We start from the raw sequence: 9,916 nt of genomic DNA on the forward strand, positions 1-9,916 counted from the left end.
GGCCAGCCACATAAATACTGTGGTTACAAGAGCAGGTCAGAGGCTGTGTATTCTGCGATGAGTGTCTCACCTCGTGACTCCCCAAAGCCTTTCCACCATCTACAAGGCACAAGTCAGGAGTATGATGCAACACTCTCCACTTGCCTGTATGAGAATCTCCACCACATTGACTGCAGCAATTCAAGAAGGCAGCTCACCACCACCTTCTCAAGGGCAATTAGGGATGGGCAATAAGAACATAAGAAATAGGAGGAGTAGGCCATTTGGCCCCTCGAGCCTACTCCGCCATTCAATAAGATCATGGCTGATCTGATCACGGACTCAGCTCCACTTCCCTGCCCACTCCCCATAACCCTTTACTCCCTTATCGCTCAAAAATCTGTCTATCTCTGCCTTAAATATATTCAATGACCCAGCCTCCACAGTGCTCCGGGGCAGAGAATTCCATAGATTTACAACCCTCAGAGAGAAGAATTTTCTCCTCATCTCAGTTTTAAATGGGCGGCCCCTTATTCTAAGACTATGTCCCTTAGTTTTAGTTTCCCTTATGAGTGGAAATATCCTCTCTGTATCCACCTTGTCGAGCCCCTTCATTATCTTATGTTTCAATAAGATCACCTCTCATTCTTCTGAACTCCAATGTATATAGGCCCAACCTATCTTCATAAGTCAACCCCCTCAGCTTTGCCAGTGACGCCCACATCCCATGAACAAATAAAGAAAGAACTCCGGGAGTACAGCGGCCCCTCTATCGGGAAGGAATGTGCGCAGACTCCGGGGACAGCGTCCTCTCTGTTGAGGAGGAATGGGTGCAGACTCCGGAAACAGCGCCCCCTCTGTTGGGGAGGAATGAATGTAGACTCTGGGGACAGCGCCCCCTCTGTTGGGGAAGAGGTGCGTGTGAGGCTTCGCGTACAGCTGGCGTGTCATTTATTTATGAAAGTCCGATGGATTGGTGAGGCATTCTCTGAGAGGTCAGCCCTCTTAGGACCACAGGAGATGGTGCAGCTACTGGTATCAGGACTCTAACACTACCACCCCAAAATATATAATTACTATTATAAAATCAAAGGACTGCAGATGGTGGAAATCTGAAATAAAAATGGAAAATGCTGGGAATACTGAGCAGGTCAGGCGGAATCTGTGGAGAGAGAAACAGAGTTAATGTTTCAGGTCGATGACCTTTCACCAGAATTGGAAGAAGTTTATAAGCATGTACAGAGCCAAGGAAAAATTAGGTGTGGGAAGTATAAAAGGGAAGGTCTGTGATGGGTAGAAGGCTGGAGTGATTAAATGGCAAAAGGGATGATGGTGCAAGGCAAAGGGTATGGTAATGGGTCACGTAAGACAACAAAAGATGGGACCAGAGGAGGTGTAAATGCTTATAGGCATTACCATAATCTGCTGTCTGAGTAAATGGGAGCGTTTGTTACGATCTGAAATAAAAACTGAAAATGCTGGAAATACTCAGCAGATCAGGCAGTATCTGTGGAGAGAGAAACAAAGAGTTAACGTTTCAGGTCGATGACCTTTCATCAGAACTCTCTCCACAGATGCTGCCTGACTTGTGCTGAGTTTTTCCAGCATTTTTGGGTTTTATTTCCAGCATCCACAGTATTTTGCTTTTATGTCATGCTCTGCCGTTGTTGAACTCGAGACGGCATGATCTTAGAATAAGGGGCCGTCCATTTAAAACAGAGATGATGGGAAATTTCTTCTCTCAGAGGGTTGTAAATCTGTGGAATTCGCTGCCTCAGAGAGCTGTGGAAGCTGGGACATTGAATAAATTGAAGACAGAAATAGACAGTTTCTTAAACGATAAGGGGATAAGGGGTTATGGGAAGCGGGCGGGGAAGTGGACCTGAGTCCATGATCAGATCAGCCATGATCTTATTGAATGGCGGAGCAGGCTCAAGGGGCCTTATGGCCTACTCCTGTTCCTATTTCTTATGTTCTTATTATGAATGTTGAGGGCAGAAGGCTGTAAAGTGCTGAATCGAAAGATGAGGTGGTGTTTCTCGAACTTCTGTTGAGCTTCATTCGAACAGTGTAGGAGGCCGTGGGCAGAGAGGTTTATAAGCAAGTGCAGAGTCATGGAAAAAATGGGAGGAGGAAAGAACAGAAGGGAAAGTTGGAGATGGGGTAGGGGGGAAGTGTGATTAAATAATAAAGGGGATGAGGGCACAAGGGAGACATTGTTATACCAGTTGAGCTTTCGTGGCATTGTAGAGGGGGGGACGTAATCATGTATGGTCTTCGGGTGAATTGGAGTTAGAAGGTGAGGAATAATTGAATCAGGGAGTGCAGGCATAATGTCGCCCCCGTTTAAAGTGATCAATTCGGTACGTATTTTCACATTGTCATTGTGAAATTCTTATGTTCAAGAACTACTTGTCTGACTGGAATTACACCTCCCCCACCCCCCACCACCACTGTGGACATGCTGCAGCGCCATGAATGGCAGAAGAGTGTAATGACAGCACAATATATTTAGCTATATGGATATAGAATCATGGAATGATACAGCACAGAAGGAGTCCATTCGGCACATTGTGCCTGTACCGGCTCTTTGAAAGAGCTATGCACTTAGTCCCACTCCCCTGCCCTTTCAGTGTCAGCTGTGGCTCAGTGGGTAGCACACTTGCCTTTGAATTGGAAAGTTGTTGGTTCAAGTCCAACTCCAAGAACTTGAGCACGTAACTCTAAGCTGACACTCTAGAGCAGTCCTGAGGGAGTGGCTGCAATGTCAGAGGTGTCGTCTTTTGGATGAGACATTAAACCGAGGCCCCGTCTGCTCTCTCAGATGAGGGAATTGAGTGTAATATCTCCAAGTTTGCAGATGACACTAAGCTGGGGGGCGGTGTGAGCTGTGAGGAGGACGCTAAAAAGTTGCAGGGTGACTTGGACAGGTTAGGTGAGTTAGCAGTATAATGCGGATAAATGTGAGGTTATCCACTTTGGGGGCAAAAACACAAGGGCAGAATATTATCTGAATGGAGGCAGATTAGGAAAAGGGGAGGTGCAACCAGGCCTGGGTGTCATGGTACATCAGTCATTGAAAGTTGGCATGCCGTTACAGCAGGCAGTGAAGAAGGCCTTCATAGCTAGGGGATTTGAGTATAGGAGCAGGGAGGTCTTACTGCAGTTGTACAAGGCCTTAGTGAGGCCTCACCTGGAATATTGTGTTCAATTTTGGTCATCTAATCTGAGGAAGGACGTTCTTGCTATTGAGGGAGTGCAGCAAAGGTTCACCAGACTGATTCCTGGGATGGCAGGACTGACATATGAGGAGAGACTGGATCGACTGGGCCTGTATTCACTGGAGTTTAGAAGAATGAGAGGGGATCTCATAGAAACATATAAAATTCTGACGGGACTGGACAGGTTAGATGCGAGTGGAATGTTCCTGATGTTGGGGAAGTCCAGAACCAGGGGACACAGTCTAAGGATAAGGGGTAAGCCATTTAGGACTGAGATGAGGAGAAATGTCTTCACTCAGAGAGTTGTTAACCTGTGGAATTCCCTACCGCAGAGAGTTGTTGATGCCAGTTCATTGAATATATTCAAGAGGGAGTTAGATATGGCCCTTACAGCTAAAGGGATCAAGGGGTATGGAGAGAAAGCAGGAACGGGGTACTGAGGTGAATGATCAGCCATGATCTTATTGAATGCTGGTGCAGGCTCGAAGGGCAGAATGGCCTACTCCTGCACCTATTTTCTATGTTTCTATGTTTCTATCCCGTGGCACTATTTTGAAGAAGAGCAGGGAAGTTATCCCCGGTGTCCTGGACAATATTTATCCCTCAATCAACATAACAAAAAAAGATTATCTGGCCATTATCACATTGCTGTGTGTGGGAGCTTGCTGTGCACAAGTTGGCTGCCACGTTTCCCACATTACAACAGTGACTACACTCCAAAAGTACTTCATTGGCTGTGAGGCACTTTGGGACCTCGTGAAAGGCGCTATATAAATGCAAGTCGGTTTTCTTTCCCCACAACCCTGCCGCTATTTCCCCTACAAGTATTTATAGGATTCCCTTTTGAAAGTTATTACTGAATTTGTTTCCACCGCCCTTCCAAGGAGAGCATTCCCGATCACAGCAACTCGCTGCATGAAAAGATGTTTCAGTATGTCACCTCTGGTTCATTTGCCAATCACCTTAAATCGATGTCCTCTGGTTACTGACCCTTCTGCCACTGGAAACTGTTTCTCCAGATTTACTCTATCACAACCATTCATGACTTTGAAATCTCTCATTAACCTTCTCTGCTCTGAGGACAACAACCCCAGTTTCTCCAGTCTCTTCACATAACTGAAGTCTTTTATCCCTGGTAGCATTCGAGCAAATCTCTTTTGCACCTTTTCTAAGACCTTGGCCTCCTGCCTAAAGTGTGGTGCCCAGAATTGGCCACAATACTCCAGCTGGGGCCTAACCAGTGTTTTATAAATGTTTAGCCGAACTTCTTTGCTTTTGAACTCTATGCCTCTATTTATAAAGCCAAAGATTCCATATGCCTTTATAACAACCTTCTCAACCTGTCCTGCCACCGTCAAAGGTTTGTGTACAAGCACCCCCAGGTCTCTCTGTTCCTGCACCCCCTTTAAAATTGGACCATTTTGTTTATATTGCCTCCCCTTGTTCTTCATACCAATATGAATCATTTCACACTTCTCTGTATGTTAAATGTTATTTGCCATGTGTACTCCTGAAGTCTGTTACTATCGTATCGTGTCATCTGCAAATCTTGAAATTATGTCCAGGTCATTATATATCGCAAAGAAAAAGGAACGGCTCCAATAGAGACCGCTGGAAAACACCACTGCACTTGCCTCCAGTCTGAAAAACAACTGTTCACCACCACTCTCTACTGTCTGTCCCTCAGCCTATAGAAACATAGAAAATAGGTGCAGGAGTGGGCCATTCGGCCCTTCGACCATTCAATAAGATCATGGCTGATCATTCACCTCAGTACCCCTTTCCTGCTTTCTCTCCATACCCCTTGATCCCTTTAGCCGTAAGGGCCATATCTAACTCCCTCTTGAATATATTTAACGAACTGACATCAACAACTCTCTGCGGTAGGGAATTCCACAGGTTCACAATTCTCTGAGTGAAGAAGTTTCTCTTCATCTGGCTTACCCCTTATCCTTAGACTATGTCCCCTGGTTCTGGATTTCCCCAACATCAGGAACATTCTTCCTGCATCTAACCTGTCCAGTCCCGTCAGAATTTTATACGTTTCTATAAGGTCCCCTCTCATCCTTCTAAACTCCAATGAATACAGGCCCAGTCGATCCAGTCTCTCCTCATATGACAGTCCAGCCATCCCGGGAATCATATCCTCGCTGCCACTTCTCCCATTCATAGAATGTATAATGGAAAAAGTTGCCAGGAAGTGTACAAAATCCGTCCCAATTTTAAACTCACGCACTCTCATTTTTTTTAAAATAATCTTGTGTAAATTTCTGTCCATATTTGGAATAGAAACTGGCCGCTGTAGGCTTGCAATTGCCACTTGCCACCAGCGGTGGCGCTGCAGAGGCTGCCCCCGTGGGGAGGAACGTCACTGCAATATGACAAGTTTCTATCGGCATTTCCATTGTAGAGCGAGGACACAGTCTTTTATAATGGCAAGTGGTGACAGGAAGTGCATGCAGACGCAGGATTTCCAATACATTATATTTTTCTTTTTGTGGGAGTTGGATCTAGTGAAACTCTCTCCACACTGCCCCTTCAAGCGCTTGTTCCATTTAGATAAGGCAGAGCTGATCAGATCAAAGATTTGGTTGTACAGCATAGCAGGGCTCTGACACTGGCCGGGAACGCAGCTCTGGAAAGAGCCTCACTGGCTAAATACATTGCCCACTGTGGTACTGACCCATAAAGACCAAGCAAGTCCCAAGCACTGTGCTAAGATAAGCCGATCTCAGTCGAGGCAGCGTTACATCCACACAAACTTGCATTTATATAGCACAGTGTCAGCTAGTGGCTCTGAGTCAGAAGGTTCAAGACTTTGTGCTCAAGTCCCCACTCCTGGGACTTGAGCACAAAGATCTAGGCTGACACTGCAGTGCAGTGCTGTCTTTCTGATGAGACGTTAAACCGAGGCCGCCCCCCCCTCCCCCTCCTCTGTCCTCTCGTATGGACGTAAAAGATCCCGTGGCACTATTTCGAAGAGGAGCAGGGGAGTTATCCCCGGAGTCCTGCCCAATATTTATCCCTCAATCAACATAACAAAAACAGATTATCTGGTCATCAGCACATTGCTGTTTGTGGGAGCTTGCTGTGCGCACATTGGCTGCCACGTTTCCTACATTGCAACAGTGACTACACTCCCAAAAAGTACTTCATTGGCTGTAAAGCGCTTTGAGACGTCTGGTGGTCGTGAAAGATGCTACAGAAATGCAAGTCTGTCTTGCTTCGTAAACAGCTTTAACAAAGTAAAATGTCATAAGGCACTTCACAGGAGTATTATTAAATTAATATAAGGAAATATTAGGACAGGTAACCAAAAGCTTGGTAAAGTTGGGTGCCGCGTTTCACAACAGTGACTATGCTTCAAAAGTACTTAATTGGCTCTAAAGTGCTCCTGATGCTCTGAGGTCGCGCAAGGCACTATAGAAATGCAAGTCTTTCTTTTTTAAGACTATTGTTTGTGTGGAGGATAATCACCAACAGAGACTGGTTGGGCCTGTTTCTGTATTGTAATTTCTGTGCAGTACATTGGCTCCAAAATGACGCCTCCAGCTTAGGTCACATTTAAACTCTATCCAGCAGGCATTCTTCTTTCACCACTGCACGACAGGTATGTAATGCATTGGCTCAGCATTCAGTGTAAACCAACAAGCAAGGCCAAAGAAATGGGTGCAGGTAAACAGCAATTAACCAGTAAACCTAGGTGTAAACAGCAGCAGGGTTGAACAGAATAGGAAAGGATTAAGAAGTTGTGGTTCGGTAAGGCCAAGTTTGGGTTTGGAGGTTGTAGGACAAAGAAAAGACCGAGGGAGACAAGAGGCTCCATAGAGTTGAAGTTTAAAAAAAAATTTGTTCCTGGGATGTGGGCGTCGCTGGCAAGGCCGGCATTTGTTGTCCATCCCTAATTGCCCTTGAGGTGATGGTGGTGAACCGCTTTCTTGAACCGCTGCAGTCCCGTGTGGTGAAGGTGCTCCCACAGTGCTGTTAGGGAGGGAGTTCCAGGATTGTGACTCAGCAACAATGAAGGAACGGCCGATATATTTCCAAGTCAGGATAATGTGTGATTTGGAGGGGAACGTGGAGGTGGTGGTGTTCCCATGCGCCTGCTGCCCTTGTCCTTCTAGGTGGTAGAGGTCGCGGGTTTGGGAGGCGCTGCCGAAGAAACCTTAGCGAGTTGCTGCAGTGCATCTTGTAGATTGTACACACTGCAACCACGGTGCGCCGGTGGTGGAGGGAGTGAATATTTAAGGTGGGGATGGGGTGCCGATCAAGCGGGCTGTTTTGTCCTGGATCGTGTCGAGCTTCTTGAGTGTTGTTGGAGCTGCACTCCTCCAGGCAAGTGGAGAGTCCTAGGGAAGAGTGCCTTAAGATTGGGGGACAGTGCAATAAGTCTTGCTTAGTACAGAGCGAGAATGCAGAGGAGGAAGTTGTATAAAGCTCTGGTTAGACCACATCTGGAGCACTGCGCTCAGCTCTGGGCCCCACATCTCAGGAAGGATATGCTGGCCTTGGAGGGGTTGCAGTGCAGATTCACCAGAATGATACCGGGTCAAGTGGGTTACATTATGAGGACAGGTTGCACAGACTGGGTTTGTATTCCCTCGAGTGTAGAAGATTAAGGGGTGGTCTAATTGAGTTGTTTAAGATGATTAGAGGAGTTGATGGGGTAGATAGAGAGAGAAACTAGTTCCTCTGTCAGAGGGAGTCTAGAACACTGGGGCATAACCTTAAATTTAGAGCTAGGCCGTTCAGGGGTGATGTCAGGATGCACTTCTTCACACACAATGCTTTTGAGGCTGGGGTTCAGTTGAAAATTTCAAAACAGAGATCGATAGATTTTTGTTCGGTAAGGATATGAAGGGTTACGGAACCAAGGAGGCCAAAAGGGGTTGAGGTACAGATCAGCCACAATCTAATTGAATGGCAGAGCAGGCTGGAAGGGCTGAATGGCCTCCTTCTGCTCCAAAGTTCCGAAGAGGGCTTAAGAGGAACAACAGAGGAAAGTTCAGAGGAGCAGGAGAGAGCCACAACAGAGCAGAAACGACCTCACTCCCTGTGGGGGGGGGGGGGGGGGCGAGACTGTCCCTGAACCCCAGTCCCAAGAGGGTGAGAGCAGGGAACCAGAGGTGTGGCCGAGATTCGAAGAGCCAACTTCACAAATCAGCAGCCCGGGTACCAGTTACAAAACTTTATTGAGGTTGTGGCATGCGTACAATTTGAAGGATGCAGAATGTGAGTTTCGAGGTGATGGCGTGCAATGGTAAACCGTTTATACAGAACCGATACACAAAATTCATATTAAAAAAACACCAAAGATCGTACAAAACCCTCCATGTTTAAAGCAGCCTCGGAAAGCCCTCGGACAGTTTTTAAAAAAAAAACACGCGAGCCTGTAAACCATCGAAATCGGACTTCAAATACAAAAGTAACACCATCCAGCGATGCTGCCGGAGGTCGGCTGTGGGAACTTTGCATCCGGACCTGGGGGGGGGGAAAAACAGGAACTCCGCAGCCACCTCCAGAGCATCGTCATTTAATACAAGTGCAAGTCAAATGATACAGTGGCTTCTAAACACAAACAGTAACAACGCTCCATCTCACCCCCCAGCCTGGCGCCCCAGATAATTTCAGGGGGAAGTCCCAGGATGATTTCACGGTTATCTCGGGATGATTGCAAAATGGGTTTAAGGGATGATTTAGGGAAACAGGGACAAAAGTGATGTCAGGGAGAATTGCATGATTGTGTGGAGAATTCTGAGATTTTGCGGCAAATTCCTTGATTGCGAGGAGAATCCACCGATTTCAGGGAGAATTCATTGATTGCGGGGAGAATCTCCTGATTTCAAGGGCATTCCGTGATTGTGGGAAGAATCTCCTGATTGCGGGGAGAATTCTGTGTTTGCGGGGAGAATCTCCTGATTTCAAGGGCATTCTGTGATTATGGGAAGAATCTCCTGATTGCAGGGAGAATTCTGTGATTGCGGGGAGAATTCTGTGATAGAGCAAGGAATCCCCTGATTTTGGGGAGAATCCCCTGATTTCAGAGAGAACCCCCTGATTTCAGATTGAATCCACAGATTTCAGAGAGAACCCCCTGATTTCAGAGAGAACCCCCTGATTTCGGATTGAATCCACAGATTTCAGAGAGAACCCCCTGATTTCAGAGAGAACCCCCTGATTTCGGATTGAATCCACAGATTTCAGAGAGAACCCCCTGATTTTGGATTGAATCCACAGATTTCAGAGAGAACCCCCTGATTTCAGAGATAACCGCCTGATTTCGGATTGAATCCACAGATTTCAGAGAGAACCCCCTGATTTCAGAGAGAACCCCCTGATTTCAGAGAGAACCCCCCGATTTCGGGGAGAATCCAGTGTGCGACAGACACTCATTTTCTCGCACGTTCTCAGATTCCGTTGACTTCTCCATTATCCCGACGATTGGCATTTCCCACGCCAACACCAACAGAGATATAGCTGGGATTCTTACTGCCCGAACCCACAGCCGCCCCACACTGCATTACCAAATCCCAGCCTGTCTTGTACACGGGGCTGGGGTGGGTTGGGGGCTAGGGTGGTGGCAAATGGGGGAGGGGGTGGGGGTTAGGAGATCTGTACAGCCACAGCCCAGATAAAACAACAGCTCCATCAAATCACATGATCAAATCACATGACAAAAGATGGATGCCCTTATGTGTAAAATTAAATTATTATCG

This window comes from Pristiophorus japonicus, chromosome 19 (genome assembly GCF_044704955.1).
Source record: "Pristiophorus japonicus isolate sPriJap1 chromosome 19, sPriJap1.hap1, whole genome shotgun sequence".
Taxonomy (NCBI): Eukaryota; Metazoa; Chordata; class Chondrichthyes; family Pristiophoridae; genus Pristiophorus; species Pristiophorus japonicus.